At 51.6% G+C, this 20,885-nt stretch overlaps 4 non-coding genes across 4 annotated transcripts; all 4 read right to left on the bottom strand.

Moving 5' to 3' along the window:
* Positions 1-11,472: 11,472 nt before the first annotated feature.
* Positions 11,473-11,618, bottom strand: LOC146061810 (small nucleolar RNA SNORD15). Its single transcript, XR_014471260.1, has one exon. It is a non-coding gene; the product is annotated as a small nucleolar RNA SNORD15 (small nucleolar RNA).
* Positions 11,619-11,935: 317 nt separating this feature from the next.
* LOC146061813 (small nucleolar RNA SNORD15) lies at positions 11,936-12,083 on the bottom strand. The gene has a single exon (XR_014471262.1). It is a non-coding gene; the product is annotated as a small nucleolar RNA SNORD15 (small nucleolar RNA).
* Positions 12,084-13,094: 1,011 nt separating this feature from the next.
* On the bottom strand, positions 13,095-13,240 carry LOC146061809 (small nucleolar RNA SNORD15). The gene has a single exon (XR_014471259.1). It is a non-coding gene; the product is annotated as a small nucleolar RNA SNORD15 (small nucleolar RNA).
* A 314-nt stretch (positions 13,241-13,554) lies between these two features.
* LOC146061812 (small nucleolar RNA SNORD15) lies at positions 13,555-13,702 on the bottom strand. Its single transcript, XR_014471261.1, has one exon. It is a non-coding gene; the product is annotated as a small nucleolar RNA SNORD15 (small nucleolar RNA).
* Between the last annotated feature and the right edge of the window lie 7,183 nt (positions 13,703-20,885).

The following is a 20,885-nucleotide window of genomic DNA, read 5'->3' as shown; positions in this document are numbered from 1 at the left end:
GAGGGGTCCTGCGTGTAGACGGTGGAGCCGCTGAGGAAGTGGGACTTACCTCCAGTTGCTTGGGAGATCCACTTGTCAAGCTCTGGCCCGAAAAGAACCTCCCCATTGAACGCCAGGGCCTCCACCGCACGCTTGGACTCTGCGTCAGCCTGCCATTGGCGTAACCAGAGAGCTCTGCGAGCTGAGATGGATAAGGCCGAAACCTTGGCTGCAACCATGCAGACGTCAGAAGAGGCTTCTATTAAATACATGGATGCCTCTTGGATCTGTTCAGCAAGCTGAACAATGGAGGCAGGGTCAGATCCCTCACGAACCTCTGTTAGGATCTGAGAGGCCCATACCCCCATGGCCTTATTTACCCAGCATCCGACCTGGGCCGGACGCTGAATAATTCCAGCTGCAGAAAAAAGGAGAGTTATGGTAGACCTACCTTTGTTAACTCCCTTTCCTTGAAGTCCATGGGAACCACAGGGGACATCGGGGTTGTAGGCGGATCCAGGGGGTCCGAGGCACCAATCAGCGAAGCTCTTAAAGGTTTTACCCAGCATGCCCGGGCCCTCTCCCCTACAACCCCGCCTCCAGGCTACTGCCGCCAGTTTTTGGTAACAAGCCGAGAGCAGGAAGCGGAGAAGAGAAGAGGACAGAGAACACATATGCCCAGAACTCATACATACATAGCATGAATATGGAATGGTCAGAACGGGTCACAGTATCAGAACATCACATAAAGGTGAACCTCAGTGGCAAATTTAAAAAGGGTGGGCGCCCTGTGGTTCCCATGGACTTCAAGGAAAGGGAGTTAACAAAGGTAGGTCTACCATAACTCTCCTTTTCCTTGTCAGGGTCCATGGGTCCCACAGGGGACATCGGGGATGTCACAAGCCGTAATTAAGGGAGGGAATTTGTCTGAGGTGTTAGCAGAACCCGACGACCGAAGGAGGCATCCTGGGAGGCGAACGTGTCAAAGGCGTAGAACTTAATAAATGTCTGCACGGATGACCACGTTGCAGCCTTGCACAGCTGTTCGGCAGAAGCACCCCTGCTTGCTGCCCATGAAGGACCAACCGCTCTAGTAGAGTGTGCCTTGATAGCAACCGGGATGGGCCTGTTAGACAGAAGATATGCCTGTTGTATAGCCATGCGGATCCAGCGGGCAATGGTTTGTTTACCCGCTGGCCAACCCTTTTTGTGAAAACCATATAACACAAAAAGGGAATCTGATTTCCTGACCGATTTAGTGCGGTCGATATAGATGGTCAGAGCCCTGACCACATCGAGCAACTTTTCATCTGGTGAGAGATCATCTGAAGTGAATGCAGGTACCACGATCTCCTGGTTCACGTGGAATTTTGTCACAACCTTTGGCAGGTGAGAAGACTTCGTCCGTAACACTGCCCTGTCACTGTGGAACACCAGGAAGGGTGATTTATACGATAGTGCGGATAGGTCCGACACTCTGCGTGCGGAGGCAATGGCCAGGAGGAAGACAGTTTTGACTGTCAGCCATTTAAGCTCCACTGATGACAGTGGTTCAAACGGTGGTTTGGTTAGAGCTTGAAGCACTAAAGATAAGTCCCACGGATTCGTGGGAGGAACAAAGGGAGGCTGTATGTGTACCACTCCCTGTAAGAATGTGCGAATGTCAGGTAAGAATGCAATCTTTCTCTGAAACCATACTGAAAGGGCTGAGATCTGGACCTTCAGAGAAGCCAGTCTAAGTCCTAGGTCCAATCCATTTTGAAGGAAGGCCAATATCCTGGCTGTTTTGAAAATCTTGGGATCATATTTATTAGAATTGCACCAAGAAAAAAAGGAATGCCAAGTCCGGTAGTATATCTTTGAAGACGCTGGCTTGCGAGCCTGGATCATCGTCTTAGCCACCTTGTCTGAAAAACCCTTGCTCTTTAATAAGGCAATTTCAAGAGCCATGCCGTCAAAGACAGGCGCTGAGGGTCTGGATGAAGACATGGCCCTTGACTCAACAGATCTTGACGAAGAGGCAATGGCCAGGGGGGCTGATGTGACAGTTGTTGTAGGTCCACGTACCAGTGTCTGCGTGGCCAGTCTGGCACGATGAGGAGGAGGGTTCCTCCTTCTTGCCTGAACTTCCTGATCACCCTGGGGATCATGTTTATCGGAGGGAACACGTATGGGAGGTGAAACTTCCACGGTACGGACAGGGCATCCGTGAAGTAGGCCTGAGGGTCCCTGGTCCTTGCTCCGAAGCATGGGACTTTGAAGTTGTGTCTGGACGCCATGAGGTCTACGTCTGGCGTGCCCCAGACTTGCGTCAGACTGACAAACACCTCCGGGTGTAGGGACCACTCTCCCGGGTGGATATCCTGTCGGCTCAGGAAGTCCGCTTCCCAGTTCAGGACTCCTGGGATGAAGACTGCCGACAGGGCTAGGAGATGTTCCTCCGACCAGGTGAGGATCCTGGAGACCTCCCGGAGAGCGGCGACACTTCGTGTTCCTCCTTGGCGGTTTATGTATGCCACCGCCGTGGCGTTGTCCGACCTGATCTGAACAGGTTTTCCCTGTAACAGATCCTGAGACTGAAGTAGGGCATTGTAGGCTGCTCGAATCTCTAGAACATTGATGGATAAGCGAGATTCTGGTGCGGTCCACACGCCTTGCAAGGACCGGGATCCTACTACTGCCCCCCAGCCTCACAGGCTGGCGTCTGAGGTTAGTACTATCCATTCCCTGAACCAGAATAGTCTCCCCTGGTTTAGGTGGTCCATCTGTTCCCACCACAGAAGTGAATCTTTGACCTCCTGTGTGAGGGAGAGAAACGTCGACTTGACGTGTTGTGGTAAGCCATCCCATTTCGCCAGGACAAGACCTTGGAGTGGACGGGAGTGGAACTGGGCCCACTCAACCATGTCGAATGTGGACACCATCCGTCCCAATATTTTCATGGCCCAGTGCACCGAGACTCTTGGTCTCTGCGCAAAGGTCTGAATTCTCTGTATTAGATCCATGGCCTTGTCGTATGGGAGAAACAGTCGCAAGGCTCTGGTGTCCAGTAGGGCTACCAGATGCAGCATTCTTTGGGAGGGGATCATGGAAGATTTCTCCCAGTTGAGGAGCCACCCGTGAGCCTGTAACATGGAGATCGTTGTCTGCAGGTGAAATGTTAGGACCTCTGGTGACTTGGCTACAAGCAACAGGTCGTCCAAGTAGGGGAAGATCCTGATTCCCTGCTTGTGTAGGAGTTCCGCCATTATTGCCATCACTTTTGTAAAAATCCTTGGCGCTGTTGCTAGGCCGAATGGAAGGGCCTGAAACTGGTAGTGGCTCTTCAGAATCGCAAAACGCAGATACTTCTGATGGGCCGGTAGGATGGGGATGTGGAGGTATGCGTCTCTGATATCTAGAGAGACCATGAAATCCCCCTCCTCTAGAGCCAGGATGATGGTCCTCAAGGTCTCCATCCTGAACTTTGTGACTTTTACCACCTTGTTCAGAGCTTTGAGGTTTAGAATGGGACGGAACGTACCATTTGGTTTTGGCACCAGAAACAAGGTTGAGTAGAAGCCGAGGCCTCTCTGGTGCCCTGGCACGGGAACAATGACCCGCGACCGAAGTAAGTTCTGTAGAATGATCCTCAAATGTTCTGCTTTGCATGGGTCTTTTGGGAGACCTGTGCAGAAGAACCTTCTTGGGGGGGGCTTTGAGAAGGATATGGCGTACCCCTGCGACACTACCTCCCTCACCCAGGCATCCTTTGTAGTGGATAGCCACTGGTGAGCGAAGTACAGGAGTCTGCCTCCCACTTGGGGGTCCACCTGTGGGAGGCTGGCCCCGTCATGCGGAAGGCTTGTCGGCCTTGGGAGGAGCCTGTCTGGCGGCCCAAGGCTGCTTGGGCTTGGATTTGCCAGGCTTATGGGCGGGCGAAGGTCTGGTGTAAGACTGGCCTCTGGCCTTGCCTTGGGGGCGAAAGGGCCGAAAGGACTGGGTCCTAGGCCTTTGAGGTAGAGCCGTAGGGAGGCAGGCTGTCTTAGCTGACGCCAAGGAAGCCACAATTTTATTTAACTCCTCCCCGAATAGGTTTTCCCCTTTAAAGGGTAAGAGTTCCAGAGTCCTTTTTGACTCTAGGTCCGCCTTCCATGACCTAAGCCAGATAATCCGGCGTGCCAGTACTGAACTAGCGGAGGCTCTGGCAGCTAGAGTGCCGGCGTCCGACATAGCATCCATAATATATGTTGCTGCATGTTTAATGTGTTGCATACACAGCCTTGCATCCTCAGATGCGACTGGGGCCAATTCGTCCTCTATTACCTGTAACCAAGGTGAAATGGCCTTTGCCGCCCAGGTAGCTGCAATGGTAGGCCTCTGAACTGCCCCTGAGTAAGAAAATGCTGCCTTGAGAGCATTTTCCAGTCGTCTGTCTGTCTGGTCCTTCAGGGCTGACCCTGAGGCTACCGGGAGCACTGACGGTTTAACCAGCCTGGACACGTGTGCGTCCACTGTGGGGGGGATTTCCCACGGGGTACAATCCGCTGGAGGGAGCGGGTATCTAGCCAACATCTTTTTAGATATATTGGCTCTCTTCCCCAAAGCCTCCCATTGATCTCTCCTGATTTCTGACAAATGATCAGAATGAGGGAACTGGGCTTTAACTACCTTCTGCTTTTTAAAGACGTCCCTGGTCTTAGCAGTGGGTTCAGGTTCATCTGCGTCTGACAGAAGAACCTCCCGGATAGCATAAATAAGGCCTGCTATGTCAGGGGTCTCAGCCTGAGAGGCGGGAGGATCAGTATGCATAGGGTCATCCTGATCGTCATCTGGTATGATGTCATCTGCAGTATCAGGGTCTACATTATCGGGGTCATCCCCGCCATCGTCTGTGTCATCAGAGCCATCCCTGGTTACCGGTAGTAACGGATTTATCAAGGATCTACTGGGTTGTGCAGCATGTGGCAGTAGCTTCTGCATAGCTGCCGTAGTCTGCTGCAAGGTCTGCACCGTGGTCGACAGAGCATCCACCCATGGAGGGGGGGGGCTGTACTACCGGGGGTGCTACCGCATTAGAGAGACGATCCACCAGGGTGCCCAACAGCTGTTGAAAAGCTGCCCATGGTGGTTGAGGGGCCCCCGAGGACTGGGGTTGGTCAGAAGGGGTAAAGCAATTGACACATAGCCCATCCTGGATGACATCCATGTCAGACAGACCTGCAGCGCAGCTCTTGCAAGACAAGAGCAAGGGAGATTCTGTCTGGTTGCGCCCCCGTTTGGACATGGTGTGAACACTCCCAATAGGGGGGATACAGTGCACAGTAGGAAACTCAGTATAAGAGGACCTAGAGTGATTCACTGACAGTATGTGACCTCTGAGGTAAAAACCTCACTTAGAAATAAAGTGGATAGTTTAAGAAAAAAACTGACAGAGAAAAAAAGTGCTAGCACAAAGTCACATACACACTATATTAAGCCATATAGATAAGCTAACACACCCTAGATCAACCACAGTACTCTATAGAGCAAAGGGGGAATGAGGGTGGCTGTGAAAAGTACTACTTAGCCTGTAGCCGGTTTCACAGGGGAGAGAGATGTGCCCGATCTCTGGAGACCTGCGTGCTGCTGCAATGGCGCTGGTCCAAGAGAGGGGGGGCGGGCACAAACGGGTTCAGCTAATGGACGGCAGATCTTCGAGGAGATTGGCGCCAAAGCTGGGGGAGGGACTGCAGGCCAAGCGCCACCTCCCCTTGCTGGACTTCCCCCACCGGAGCTAAGAGCCAAGTAAAATGGGTCCCCCCAGACCCAGCCTGCCGCTCTGTCCCCGGTGGTCTAGTGGGGTCCCTAGCCGCAGCGAGTGCCCACGCCAGCTACCGCGGGCGTCTCCCAGCGCACCGCGGTAAGACAGCGGTTTGTGCTTCCAAAGGAAGCCTTACCTGCTCCTGGTCCGGCCACGCTGTCAGGGGAGAGACGTCCGGCGGTGCTAGGCGCTGACGTCACCCCCGCCGTCTGCCTCAAGATGTTCTGAGGAGGTCGGCGCCGGGAGGAGTGATGGAGACGCTCACTCCGCCGTCAATCACTGACAGCGGGGAGCGTCTTCTGCCGCGAAGCGGCAGATTTAAAAATAAAAAAGAAAAAGCTTCGTTTGGAATCACCTCAAAGAGGTGATTCCTGCTGATTAAAGGTGCGTCTGCTTCCTGCAGGCACCAACTAAAAACTGGCGGCAGTAGCCTGGAGGCGGGGTTGTAGGGGAGAGGGCCCGGGCATGCTGGGTAAAACCTTTAAGAGCTTCGCTGATTGGTGCCTCGGACCCCCTGGATCCGCCTACAACCCCGATGTCCCCTGTGGGACCCATGGACCCTGACAAGGAAAATGTTCTTAAGGGTTACCTCCAACTTACGGTCCGAAGTATCCTTAAGGCCGGTTTCACACACTCCGGCTCCTGCCGGACGGTGAAATCCCACACGGCCAGGGAGCCGTGCCGCACTCAGCAGATTACAATGGTGGGGATGACCACAGCCCGGCAGCCGTCCCTTCCAGTGATGGGATCCGGCTGCAGCCGTGCGGCCGGGCCGTGGCCGTCCCATGTGAATGGACACAATAGTGTCCATTCACAACTAATGTGTGCGGCACGGCTTCCTGGCCGTGCGGGATTTCACCGTCCGGCAGGAGTCGGAGTGTGTGAAACCAGCCTAAGAGTCGTTGCACCCGGCACAGGGAGAACAGTCTTTTTAGACAGTCGTGAGACTGATGAGTCCACTACTGGTGGTATCTCAATCCTCTTTCTACCCTCTGGTGGAAGAGGATAAGCAGCCAGAAACTGCTGAGGTACCTGGAATTTTTTGTCAGGGTGATTCCAAGCCTGCAAAATATGTTCATCCAACTCCTCCGCTGGAGGAAAGGTGGGCGACTGCCTTTGTCTCTTCCCAAAGAAAGAGGGACGGGCAGGAATGTCTGCGTCATCTGACACCTTGCAGGCAATCTTAACCATGTGTATAAGGTCCTCCAAGCCTTGAGTGGCTGGGGCCGGCTCTTGCATACACAACGCCTGAGCCTCAGGTTCCACATCATCATCATCACCTAGAAGATGAAGCAATGGCACCCTCTGCTGTGGTCAAGGCTTTAGTTAAACTCTGCACAGCAGAAGCCAAGGATGCCTGTTGAGTTCTGAAAGTCTCTCTGTCCTTTTGAGCTGCTGAGAGCTCGCAAGCTAAACGAGACATTAACAGGGGTATGCACGGGGGACTCTGGAGCTGGGGGTAAAGCAGTGCATTTATCACATACAGAGTCTCCCTCCTTAGAAGGTGTAAGTTTTACAGCACACTTCTTGCAAGTAACCCTCTTGGAGCTACCCCCTGCCATGGTTCAACAGAACACCGAGTAATCACCACACACTACCACACTGAACACAGATAGTAGGTATAGGATAGGCAGCAATATATACTGGAAGGGAGAGACAGTAAAAGAGCCGTCACAGAGCTTTGTACAGCGCTATGGCATATACCTAGGAGCGCTATAGCTCTATTTGAGACACAGCCCAAACTGTCTCCACCTAGCTCTAATCCCCACTGTAACTCACAGACCGGATAGAGCGTTCAGCAGGACGGTCACCAGGGGACAGGGATCGCCCAACTGCAGTCTCAGGATAGATCTGCAGCGCAACAGTGGAGCCTCCAGCAGTGTGTTCAACGGCGCCAAATGTCCAAGATGGCCGCCGTGACTTGCAGGAACGCTGGGGTATGCCAAGGCCTTCTGGGAAGTACCGCGCGGTGACTCCACCCCCCGCCCGGCAGCTCCGTCACCCATAATGGCGCCAGGTTTTAAAAAACCCTCTGCTGCACCGCCGTTTGTTTCCCTGACCTTCCTCTAACAGGAAGGCAGGGTAATACTCACAGTGCTGCGGCCATGCCGTCGGCGGTGGGGCTGGGGGAGGATCGGGTGCACGCTGCGTGTGAGCGGCGCCCTTTACAGCTCCAGAGACGGTGGTCTCTGTCAGCCAGGGAGCCGGGCGCAAACCCTATAAGCAGCAGCCGGCTCCCTCCGGCAGGCTCCCACGTCGCAGGCAGATAGTAGCAGCAACTATCTGCCTGTCCTCAAAGGCAAAACTTGCTGCTTTATGCCCTAATTACAAAAAAAAGCCCAGGAGATGAGCCAAATGTGACCTGCTCCCTTTTGGGCACGATCTAAGACTGCCTGGGAGAGGAAGTAGAAGGGGAGGAGTTGGTCACACTGATTAATTTTTTAAAGTGCCCATGCTCCCTGTGGTCGCCTTCTATTCCCCAGTGTAACTCCAGTTACACCTAGTGGATGAAGGAGAAACATGCACTGTTGGTAGCTCTCGAGGACTAGGGTTGGCTACCCCAGCTGTAGACAATATGACCGTATCCCGCCAGGATTCGGGAGAACCTGTATCCAGCGTGCACAAACAGAGCTGCCATCCAACTAGCAGTTGGCTACCCAGGATGCATTGCGTGAACTGACCAATAGAAGACTCTGGAAATGTGACCTCATCACCCTTTGTTTCTCCGTTAATTGAAGCTGCTACTCTGGCCCCTGAAGGGTTGCTGGTGTATAAGTACCGCGGTGAGCCTGTATCTTACAGCTGTACTCTATGGACTAAACCTTCTCCCTGTTTGCCTGGAGTAAAACCTTAATTTGCGCCTAACACTTTGTGCCTGGAATTACCTTTTACTTTAACTATTGCAGCAACATCTATTGCACCATTCACAAAGGAGAAGCAGAGAAGTCGCTCTGTGATTTGTCCGAAAGCCGGTCATCGGTGACGATCACCGGAGTGGAGAGGGAGAAAGCCAGATTGTAGGGGACCTAGGATGGAGTTGTCAGAGAGGGAGCTGGGGAGACACCTGTAAACCAGCCAGACAAGCAGTATGGAGGCAAATAGGAGAAGAGAGATGGGGCAGCAGCTAGTGGGGGATGACGGGTCGAGGGTTTTTGTTTTAGAATAGGTGAGACCAGAGCATGTATGAATGGTGAGGGAGAGATGCCAGCAGAGTGATAGGTTGAAGAGGTGAGGAAGGCGGAGCAACCAGTGGAGGAGACGGGAAGGGAGGGGATCCAAGGGGCAGGATGATGTTTGCAGGGTGATTGATGCCCTGCAGGTGTTTGCAGGCATGCCACTGGTGTTTTGTGGGTGCTCGCCGGCCATTGATAGTGAACCATCACACACCCATGTTTTCCACCTGTGATATTGTATGTGAAGTGATAACTGTCTGCAGCATAAGCTTCCACAATACACAGAACACATTAGTTACCAGTAACTTATTAGCAATATATGTTACCCCATAAGACACTGGCTGGTAATGCTACATTTTCACATCCATAAAACTAGGCTTGAACATATGGAGCCCTGGTAGACTTACCACGGAGCACCAGTTAAACTTTTTAGTCCCAGAATGCTCCAGTCCACCTCCCGCACACCCCGCCCCCTGACATCTAGTTTTGTAAGTAAGCCCAAGGCAAGTTACGAGATTAGCTCATTCAGATAGCTGGGACTTTGCTGTACACCATGTAAGGATAAGGAATATTGGGCATGATGTGTGTTCATATGCAATGAGACCCGATTGCAAATTAAAATTCAATGTAGAAAACCCAGTGCGAGGCAGGTGGCTAGTAGGTTATATGGTGAAGTACGTGATGGTAATTGTACTGTATCTGCAGTTGCTAAGGGGAATTTGTCACAATAGGTGTGAAATCGGCCGAGCAAACAGTTAATCATAATAACAAGTTACTGTTCCCTTATATAGGAAATAATTTTTTTTTTTTTAAATATTTTTTCATTTATGTAACAAATGTGAGCAGCGCTGGCATTTTAGCAGATCTTTTGCGCATCCCACAGAGATTAGGGTCCTCGAGAGCTACCAACAGTGCATGTTTTGCAGGTCTCCTCACAGAATCACAAGTGAGCTAATTAGCTCCATCTGTGTATCTTAAAATGTGTCACTGATTAATAAGTGCAGCAGCTAGGTTGTCTGGAAAATGTGAACTGTTGGTAGCTCTTGAGGGCTAGGGTTGGCTACCACTGGATTAGGGTTAGAGAACATAATTGAATAACTATACCCAGGTTATATCTTCATTATGGGACAAAGAAAACGCAGAGATTGTTACCGTGCAATAAAATCATTTTATTATGGTGCATCTGTACTGAATTTTTAGTATTGTTGAAATGCTATACAAACTGCAGTACTGTAGGCAACAGAGCACTGTGTATAGAGATGATCCTTAATATGTAAGTCTCAGATCTTCTATCCACTGTGTACAGGCTGGAGCTTCCTGTGACTATCCTGAATACCTACCTGAGTAATTACTTCCCTCCAGTCACTATTACAGGACCTCCTGGGTACAACACAGTGGGGCAGATGTATTAAACCGTAACAAGAGATAAATGCCAGGGTGATAAGGAGAGATAAACGTCCAGCCAATCACCTGCCATATTACAGGCAGTGTTTAAAAAGTGTCAGTAAGGAGCTGATTGGCTGGACATTTATCTCTCCTTATCACCCCTGCATTTATCTCTTGTTCTGCCCCATTATATGCTAGGTAGCTAGACAAACTGCCTCAACCAACACATTGGGGTGTATTCAATGCTTTTTGCGAGCTGTGACAGTGAGCAGTGCTGACTGCACGCTGTCACAGCTCTCAGAGTCCGTATTCAGCAGACCCCCCTGAACATGCAGTTTCCCCCTTGCTAGGTTTTTGGAGCGAGGGGGAAACTGCACATGCGGCCGCTAAAACAGCAACGCTCGCGGCTGAAACCAGTGGGCTCCCTGCATTAGCCGCAAGCATTGCTGTTTGGGGGTAACCCCATCACCAGATACGGTCCTTTATCTGTGGTAACATCCTCCATGAGGACGGATCGCTGACCAGTTGCGCCCAGTTCCTAATTACTGATGTTCATAAACTGGGAACATGACTCAGTAACTACTGGTTTTATATCTCCATATAACAACAGTATATTCTTTAGTGATACACAGTAGGGCAGAACACTGACCAGTTAGGGGCATTGGGGACCAGGTTTAGGCACCACTGGTCTATACAGTGGCTAGTAAAGTCAATCTGTTACCCACAGGATTATGATGCCCTTTACAAGCCAAACGTTCTATTAGAATAGAACGTGGAGTAATGACAGGGTGCAGAATGGAGTCTTACGCAGGTCCCTATTGTACAGCCAGACATAGAAGCGCTACATTGTACAGGACTAACGCTTCTTCCAGGTCTTCAGACTTTATTCCCCGAACGTCTTGAGTCCTGGTACAGACACCCTAGGAAATAAACAATCATTTAGAGCGCAAAATTCTGTGATGAATAAATGATGCAGAATAATAGAGGAGCCCAACTAAAGGGGGTGGTCAATACTGTCGCCCATAAAGTTACAGCTTTATCATAAGAGCTGTAGAAGACGTAGGACGCACCGTGACATCAGTGCACAGGAAGACCTCTGCCCAATTCTCAGTACATGCATTTATTTCCCTCACCGGAGGTAACTACCAGACACCTTCTCAGACAAATGCCTCAAGGACATCAAGTGACGGGCGACCTTGCCTCAGTGACCCAATGCCTACAGCACAGAACGTGAGGCAGGCCGGGGCCACTGGACAAGGAGTTACCCATTCAGACTCGTCATCGGATCATCACTGAAGGATCATTCTATATACATACACTCAATGCCATGTACTTACCCATTATGCGGTGGGCACAGGCTGGGGCATGGTGGGGGCTGTGCCTGCTGCTCTGGCTTGGCTCCTTTCTGCTCAGAGATGGGTTGTTGGCAGGATCTCCTTATGGCTCCACAATGCCGATGTGGTCGGGAGCTGGCTTCTTGGGGCCGATCTTCACCTTGATCCCCAACACCTGCAGCAAATACAGATTTCTCATTACCCTTTAGCAATTCATCTGGATCAGGGAGAAACTGGCTGCAGTGACCCCGGGCCTAGCCTCCTATCACCGGCCCCTCCGGCCTTCTCAGACAAATGCCTCGAAATCAATCATGAGTTGGGACAAGTCTCCGGTAGAGGAACCAGGTACATAGACACAGAACGTGACGCTGCACAGGAGCCTCTACCAGGAGCGTCCCCATCTGACTCGTCATCGTATCATCACTGAAGGGTGGAAGTGCCGACAACGTTAAACACACGGCTGTACACTAACTACGGAGACCGGTGTCCGTGTATAACTGGTGCCCATTACACAGTAACCAGCTGTTCTCAAGAGGAGCGTAAGGCACAAACTACAGTAAGTTTCCTAAAGTTAGATGACTGTACCTGGGAGTACTGGGTCCACGGGTACTTGAGCAGAACCTTCCTTCTCAGCTGTATCCTGACGTCCTCAATAGCAACCAGATCAGCTGCTGGAACTGGAGTTTAAAAAAAACAAAAACAAACGTCAATACAATCGGACTGATACAGGACCATGGCTCGGCCACCGGACATAATAGAATTAGTTTTCTGGGTCTGTTTTCAGTGTAACGCCTCTATGTACATGACCAGCCTATAGTCCAGCTAAGGGTCTAGATCACGCAGGATTCACATACCATTATTAATAAAACAGGCATGTCAGAACTATGGCCCTCCAGCTGTTGGGAAACTACAGGTCCCATCATGCCTTGTCACAGTGTTATTAGGGAATGCTAAAAATGTGGCAAGGCATGCTGGGATGTGGTTTCACAACAGCTGGAGGGCGATAGTTTGGCCATGCCTGTCTTAAAAGGTTCAATATAGGGGGCTCTTGATGAAAAATGAAACCAGATCCATTACATAGCATTGTGATGTCTGGTGAATCTATACAGTAACAGTGCTAAGAGGAATAGAGGAGTAACGCATGCTAAATATACAGGAGGCCAGGACCCAGGCAGCACCAGGAACATCTACTTATAATATAGACTAGGGAGCAGAATAAAAGCTGGGATAACCGCAAAGATAAAGACCATCTAGAACAATCCATGTTGCACTGCAAGGGGGCAAAAAAAATATTTTTGAATGCACGTAGCCCACACATGCCGGACAGCTTTATTGCACAATGCAATTCAGAATTAGAGACTATATTGTCAGTGTTCCCCCTGATTTAGGAGAACCTATTGCTAGGACCATACAGGTGACGTCTTATCTATAAGCCTTATACCTTCTCAGACAAATGCCTCAAGGACATCAAGTGACGGGCGACCTTGCCTCAGCGACCCAATGCCTACAGCACAGAACGTGAGGCAGGCCGGGGCCACTGGACAAGGAGTTACCCATTCAGACTCGTCATCGTATCATCACTGAAGGATCATTCTATATACATACACTCAATGCCATGTACTTACCCATTATGCGGTGATGGGCACAGGCTGGGGCATGGTGGGGCTGTGCCTGCTGCTCTGGCTTGGCTCCTTTCTGCTCAGAGATGGGTTGTTGGCAGGATCTCCTTATGGCTCCACAATGCTGATGTCTGGGGCAGGCTTCTTAGGTCTGATCTTCACCTTGATCCCCAACACCTGCAACATACAGATTTCTCATTACCCTTCAGCAATTCATCTGGATCAGGGAGAAACTGGCTGCGGTGACCCCGGGCCTAGCCTCCTATCACCGGCCCCTCCGGCCTTCTCAGACAAATGCCTCAAAATCAATCATGAGTTGGGACAGGTCTCCGGTAGAGGCACCAGGTACAGAGACACAGAACGTGACACTGCACAGGAGCCTCTACCAGGAGCGCCCCCATCTGACTCGTCATCGTATCATCACTGAAGGTTCCGGCAAAGGCAGACACAAGGATGTACAATAAATGAGTCTCACTGTCAGTAAGGAGACTGGTGACCATGTATAACTGTTATACATCTGACTACAGAGTGGAGACCATAAACCCATTAAGTAGCATCGTCCTTACCTGGGAGGTCTCACAGCACTGGGTCACGAAGTACTTGAGCATCACCTTCCTTCTGAGATGTATCCCGATACACCCAATAGACAGCCAGCCTTGGATTGAGACAAAACAAACAGAATTAGTTGACTATACATCAGTGACTGTAGTGTCAAACATGGGAAACATTGGAGTGCATTACCGTCCCCACTGTCCAATCAGATTCTAGAGCATGAAGGGTACTTAGCACGGGAAGGGACCAGAACTTGGCAGACTATATTCAGTTTTTTTCCCCCCAGAGACATCAGGTTTACCATGTAAAACCGGTATACCCAAAGAGTTTCCATACAGCACCTTTCAGTTTGTTAGCACGGTGAAATGCCATCTAGTGGTGGGCCATGGGGGGGGGGGGGGACTGAAATTCCCATTTGGGGACAGATTCCAAGTTGGGAGAAAATCAAAACCATATCTCTATCTGGAACAAGCCAAGAGGAGGGGGTGGGTGGCAAATACAAGATTTTTGCATGCAGGGTAAATACTGGCTGCTTTTGCATGTAGACCATATGCTAGAAAGCTTTATTTTTATCCTGGAACTTTAGGACAGGTCCTGCCCGCATCTGTTCATTTACCTCAGCTATGTTCCGGACTGTGAATGAGCCAGTGTATCAGTGTCCAGTGTTTAATCCTTACTGCGTCCATGTCTTTCCATTTGTCCCCCGACATTACTCTGTCCTTATACCACAGATAATGAGATTTATGTCTTACCTGGTAAATCTCTTTCTTCGAGGACATCAGGGGCCACAGCGTTACAGTGGGTAGTAAGGAGATGGGAGAGCACCAGCACCCTAGAGGTTAAACTTGAACTGCCTCCCAGGCAGCCGGGCTCCTCCCCTCCTCTACCCCGCCTCCAGGCCAGGAAGCTCAGTTTTTTTAACAAGCCAAGGCAGGAGACAAGATAGAAGGAAGAGAAGCACCACACAGAAACACATTCTGAACATGTTAGTACCCTCAACCGAGGGATAATATAACATAATCATAACTTAACCATAACGGAAGTAAAGCAGGCGCGGCAGGGAGGGATCCCTGTGGCCCCTGATGTCCTCGAAGAAAGAGATTTACCAGGTAAGACATAAATCTCATTTTCTCCTTTGGGAGACATCAGGGGCCACAGCGTTACAGTGGGACGTCCTAAAGCAGCCACCTATGGGTGGGGACGCGCCTGTGCCGCAGCCAACACACTCTGGCCAAAGGCCGAGTCCTGGGAGGCAAACGTGTCAAAAGCGTAAAAACGCAAGACAGTAATGGCGGACGACCAAGTCGCCGCCCTGCAAATTTGCTCAACTTTAGCACCGCCTCTTACAGCCCAGGACACCTCCACAGACCTAACGGAATGTGCCTGAATCCCTGCCGGAACCGGGAGGGAGGTGTCCAAATATGCCTGCCAGAGCGACTCTAGCGGGCAGTAGTTTGCGTAGAGGCGGGCCACCCTCTCATCCGAACACCATATAGTACAAAGAGAGAGAGAGAGAGTCTGACTAGTGCAACAGCCTAGAACGGTGCACATAGCACATAAATACGCCCCGGCCGGACAACGTCCAAGGAGGACCAAGCCGTAGTAACAACAGACTGTCTAAATGCCGGAACAATAATGTCCTGGTTGACCTGAAAGCCGGACACCACTTAAGGTAGTTGAGAAGGGACGGTAGGAAAAACCGCCCGGTTATAACCAAGAACCAAGGACTTACAGGACAGAGCTGACAGGTCAGAGACTCCCCTGGCCAAAGCTATCGCCAACAAGGAAACAATCTTCCAGGCGAGTCAACACAGGTCCACCGACCGCAAGGGCACAAAAGGTGGGCCCTGAAGAAGTCAGGATTAGAGAGATCCCAGGGGGCAACTGGGGTAACTAAGGGAGGCTGGATATGCAAGACATCCTGCAGGAATGTACAGACATCCATCGACAGGGCCACCCGTCGACAGAACAAGATGTGCAAGGCTGAAATCCGAACCTTTAAAGATGATCAACGCAACCCAGCCTCCAGACCCTTCTGCAAGTAGAACAGAACCCTAGCCAGGTAGTAAGTCCCGGAATCTGAAGCGTAGGGTTCGCAGCAGGAAAAGTAAGCCCTCCATATGCGATGGTACACCCCATCTAGGGAGGTTTCCTCGCCCTGAGCATGGTGGAGTGAAACCCGCTGGGTCTTACCCGGGAGGTCTCAACAGCCACCCCGTCAAAGCCAAGTGCCTCAAAGCCGAAAGAGAGAGAGGCGGACCATGAGAGCCTGCCTGTGTCCAGGGGTAAGCGAATAGGAGGGGCTACTGACTGCAGATCCGAAAACCAGATCCGTCTGGGCCAAGGTGGAGCAACCAGAATCAATGTGCCGCCCTCCGGCTTCAGCTTGCGAGACATTCGCAAAAGGAGGAAAGTGGTGGAAAGGCGCCATCAGTGTGGACGGCCACGGAGCGGACAGGGCGTCTACCAGGCAAGCCCCCCCCTCCGGGTCGCAAGACCAGGACCCGCACAGTGGTGGTTTGAGGGTATGGCGAGAGGCTGTCAAGGCCACCTCGGTTGGGCCCCACCGTTGTACCAGCATCTGAAACATCACTCTAAGGGGGGTCAAGTCGTCGGCATCACAGGTCTGACGGCCGAGGAAGACCGCCACCCAATTCTGGACTACCAGGATAAAAATTTCTGAAAAAGCAGGGATCATCTCTGAAAGATGCCGGATGCTTCTGTCATAGTGGGCTGACAACTAGTGCCACCCTGGTGGTTAACATATGCCACCCTTGTCGCAATGTCTGACTGGACTTGCACCGGCCAACCCCTAAGTTAGGGTTCCGCCAAGCGGACTGCCCGGAAGATTGTCTTTAGTTCGAGGACGATGATGGAGGGCTGGGCCACTAGAGTGGTCCAGAGACCCTGGAACGACCTTTGAGAAGTGACCACCCCCCAAACACGGGAGGCTAGCATGCATGGCTCCAGTAGCGAGGTCCCGTCCAGAAGCCCCCAGGAAAGGGGGGCCCTGCTGGAGACCAGGCGAACTTCTGGGCATGGATATTGTGGGAGGAAACCGGAGTACCAGGAGTAAACCCATGCAAGTCTGGGGAGAATATACAAACTCCGCACAGTTAGGGCCATGGTGGGAATCGAACCCATGACCTCAGCGCAGTGAAGCAGTAATGTTAACCACTACACTATCCGTGCTGCTCCTTGGACAGTATTGTAGAGGGTTGGTATGGAACTGAGCCTATTCTGCCAATTCGAAGGCCGATCCACCAACCCCAGGGACCCCACGCAGGCATGCACAGACACCTGCCAGGGGGACAAGAGATGTCTGATCCTGGACTGTAGAGCCAGATGGCAATCCCCCAGAAGGGATATCCTCTGCCGAATGGTATCTAAACCGGCCCCCATATTTGGCACTGGCCCAAATAAAAAGGAACCCTCAAAAGGGACTTTGAGTTCAGGCCTTCCAAGAGCACAGACACTGGTATGTGTGTGCAGCTATGGCCGAGGGTGACCCTCTGGAGGCGATTGGTGTAATTTCCAGAGCCGTCACCCCCAGGTAAAGTGTCACCTGATACTCAATAGAAGGCAGCAGGGTTTCCTCCGACACCCCTTATGCAGCGTCCGCTGTGAGAGAAGTTGCTCACGCAACTAAGGCCTTAGCCACCCAAGCAGATGCCTGGGGCAGGAGTGCGTCCACTTTAGGGACAGTCTCCCAGGGGACTATGTCCTCCTGTGGAAGGGGGTAAAAGGAAGGGAAACCGCCGATGGCAAGCTAAACTTCCTGTTAGGAATCTCCCAACTGATGACCTTAGTCGAGTTCACAGATTTACGGAATAAACCCAGAAAACACCTAGGGAGACACCCAAAGGTGTAGGCGGCTCAGCGGGGTCGTTTAAGGTAAGGACCTATTTGACAGCTGAGACCAAGGTCGGCACCTCAAGACGAGGTGGGGGGGATTCACCTTATCACAGGCCCCCCATCTTCCATACCGTCGTCGACGGTCCCCTCTAGACAATGCTAATCCCAGGTGTCCTCCTCTCTGTGTCTGCTGACGGAGGAGTCTGGATGACGGGGGTATCTGCGTCTACCTGCAGGTACAGAGCGCTTCCACTGTGCGGGGAGCTACACCCCCCAAGGATGGGGACGGCATTTCTGGGGACCTTGTCTGGAGGCAGATAAGCACTCAGCCAAGGGATGAGGCTGCTACTGCTACTAGCTGCACCGGCAACGGAGTAAAGAACGTGGCCCAAGCAGGCTCCTGTTTTCTAGAGGAGGCTGTACCTGTGGGCATCGCCCAGGCATTGTAGCAGCCTGCGTATAAGCCGTACTGTACTAGTAATGGGGGCATAGGCCAACATTACAGGATGTACAAGACATCCGCGCCGGAGCCCCAGAGTCACTGGGACTGGTACTCCTGGAAGACGTTGCAGTATTATAGCACTGTGAACCGGCTGCTAAAGCACAGGTAAGACAATGTACTACAAGTATAGAAGGCATACAATGCCATAGAATAGGCGGGTAGCCTATATGGTACCGCTAACACAGTATTCTCTGACCAACAGAGATAGTGTTCAAGCCATACACCGTAAGCTGGTACTACGTATACCTTGCGGTGGCGTAGACATTTGGCCCATATGTACGGCTAACACAGCATACTTCTGTTTTAAATTTTGCAATGTGGGAAGAAACCGGAGTACACGGAGTAACCCCACTAAAACACGGAGAGAACGTACAAACTCTGCACAGTTAGGGTCATAGTGGGAATTGAACCCACGACCTGAGCTGTGCTGCCCCCACAGTACGCAGTAAGCTAGTACTAGGCACATATAGCAATCATTGGCAGGCAGCCTTTCTGACAGGCAGTGATAGTGTTACACAGTGCACAGCCAGCCTGTGATATACATACAATGCAGTGATATAGACAGTGCAGTGATATACATACAATAGACAGCTGCCGTGATATAGACCGGCAGTCTATACGGTACAGACAATGCAGTATGCATCTGAGCCAGCTTGTAATAGACATACAAAGCAGTGATATAGACATACAGTGCAGTTATATATACACAGGTGCAGTGGATATACTGGCAGTCTATATGATACAGACAACGCAGTCTGCATCTGACAGCCAGCTTGTATCTGACAGGCAGATAACTGCAGAGTTTGGGTCATGTTGGGAATCGAACCCATGACCTCTGCACTGTGATGCAGCAATGCTAACCATTACACCATCCGCTCTGTCCTTTATGCTTCCGACAGGCAGTGATGGTGTTAATTCACAGGATACAATGTTGCACTTGGCTCTGCTGTGCCCAGAGATTGAACTCTGTCTGCTCTGTAACCTGACTCCTGGAGGAGATTATTACAGGGGAGCCCAGGCAGTGAAGGAGTGGAACCCCAGACTGGCTTGATAAGCTCTCTGTGTCCCTCCACACATGTTAAGTCAGCATGACCTAACCAGCAATACATGGCCATATAGTACAGTGTAACACAGATTAAACTGACAGGCAGCTAAACTGTTAACAAACAATGCAGCATACTGTACAAGGGCAATGCAATTAATGGCACAAGGCTCCTTTCAGAGCACAGTACTGTACAGTTTCCCGAAGGAGGGGTACAGGGGGGACATGCCCAAATGACCTGGCAGTGAAGGAGTGGAACTCCGGGTGGCTATGAGCTCCTCCGTGTCCCTCCTCACATGTTGCAGGCAGGAAGGGATCTCAGTGGCGGGAACTCTGTGTGATAAACACAGTTCCCTGCCTACTGTCCCCGGGTGGAGAGGCTGATGTGGGGGGAGCCTTCTCCCCCTGCTGACAAATGGCCCCCAGGGAGGTGTCCACATGCGGCGCAGGTAAAAATGGCAGGGGTCCGGCGCTACCGGGCGGCCCCGCATACCTGGCGCCGCTGCCCACAAACCGTTTCCCTGGTGGTCCAGCGGGTGGCGAACCAGCCGTCCGCTTGTCAGCGGTCCCCCCCGCCGAACTGCTGCCGCCGCAATCCGCAATCGCGCGCGCTCCCAGCGGGGAGCGCGTTACCTTTTGTCAGGTCCCCGGCGTCCGGTGGCGGCTGTGGCTCCCCCGTGCCTGGGGGTCGCTGCAGGTCCCCACCCTCGAGTGGCGATGCAGCTCCGGACCCGGGTGATGGAGCAGCAGCGCAGGTGTCTGTGCAGACCCCCAGTGCTGCTGCTCTGTCACTGACACAAGTCAGTGTAAAAGAAAAATGAAAAATAAAATATAAAAATCAAGTTAGGCTGCTAAATAGCAGCCCCTCTATTAGGTGCATCTGGCTCCTGCCAGCACCCGAAAAAACTGGGCTTCCTGGCCTGGAGGCGGGGTAGAGGAGGGGAGGAGCCCGGCTGCCTGGGAGGCAGTTCAAGTTTAACCTCTAGGGTGCTGGTGCTCTCCCATCTCCTTACTACCCACTGTAACGCTGTGGCCCCTGATGTCTCCCGAAGGAGAAAGTAAATGAGCAATCACACTGAACAGATTACGCTTCATTACCTGGCATTTGCAGACATGTCTGCCTCGTGTCCTGATGTCACGGAGAAGGCAGCCTTTGTAGTGGATAGCAGAACTCTGGAGATGCAGTTACAGAATCCATCATGCGTCAGCAGCTTGTGATGTCTGACCAGGTCACCTATGCACCGTGCGATGACAGACTTCCACCTCTAGGTGACCTGTTCTTCCTTTAAGCCTCAGATTTTTCTTGTTTTCGCCATATAAGTAAATCCATCATGTACCGTTCCCAAGCCCATTGCTGTAACCTCCTCCCATAGGTCACTCTGCAATTACTGATTAGTGTTCTGTTGTGTATTAGTTATTACAGCAACTCACAATACAAGATGCCATACACAACACAAGACTGGATGCGTTGGCACAGGTCCACACACCTACCGGTGTGGCCGAACTGTAACCGATCTTATAGACAGATGCTGGATTCCACTAAAGCTGGTTACAGACTTTTAGAACAATTGTAGTGAACGGTGTTGAAATGTCCAGCGTGCACCTATATAGCAGACTATGCATGTTCCCATGTGTCAGGGACACTCTGCATGCGAGGACCA

Source organism: Crinia signifera, chromosome 2 (genome assembly GCF_055691185.1).
Source record: "Crinia signifera chromosome 2, ASM5569118v1, whole genome shotgun sequence".
NCBI lineage: Eukaryota > Metazoa > Chordata > Amphibia > Anura > Myobatrachidae > Crinia > Crinia signifera.
The sequence above is the reverse complement of the archived record's forward strand: the minus strand, read 5'-3'. Positions and strand labels throughout refer to the sequence as shown.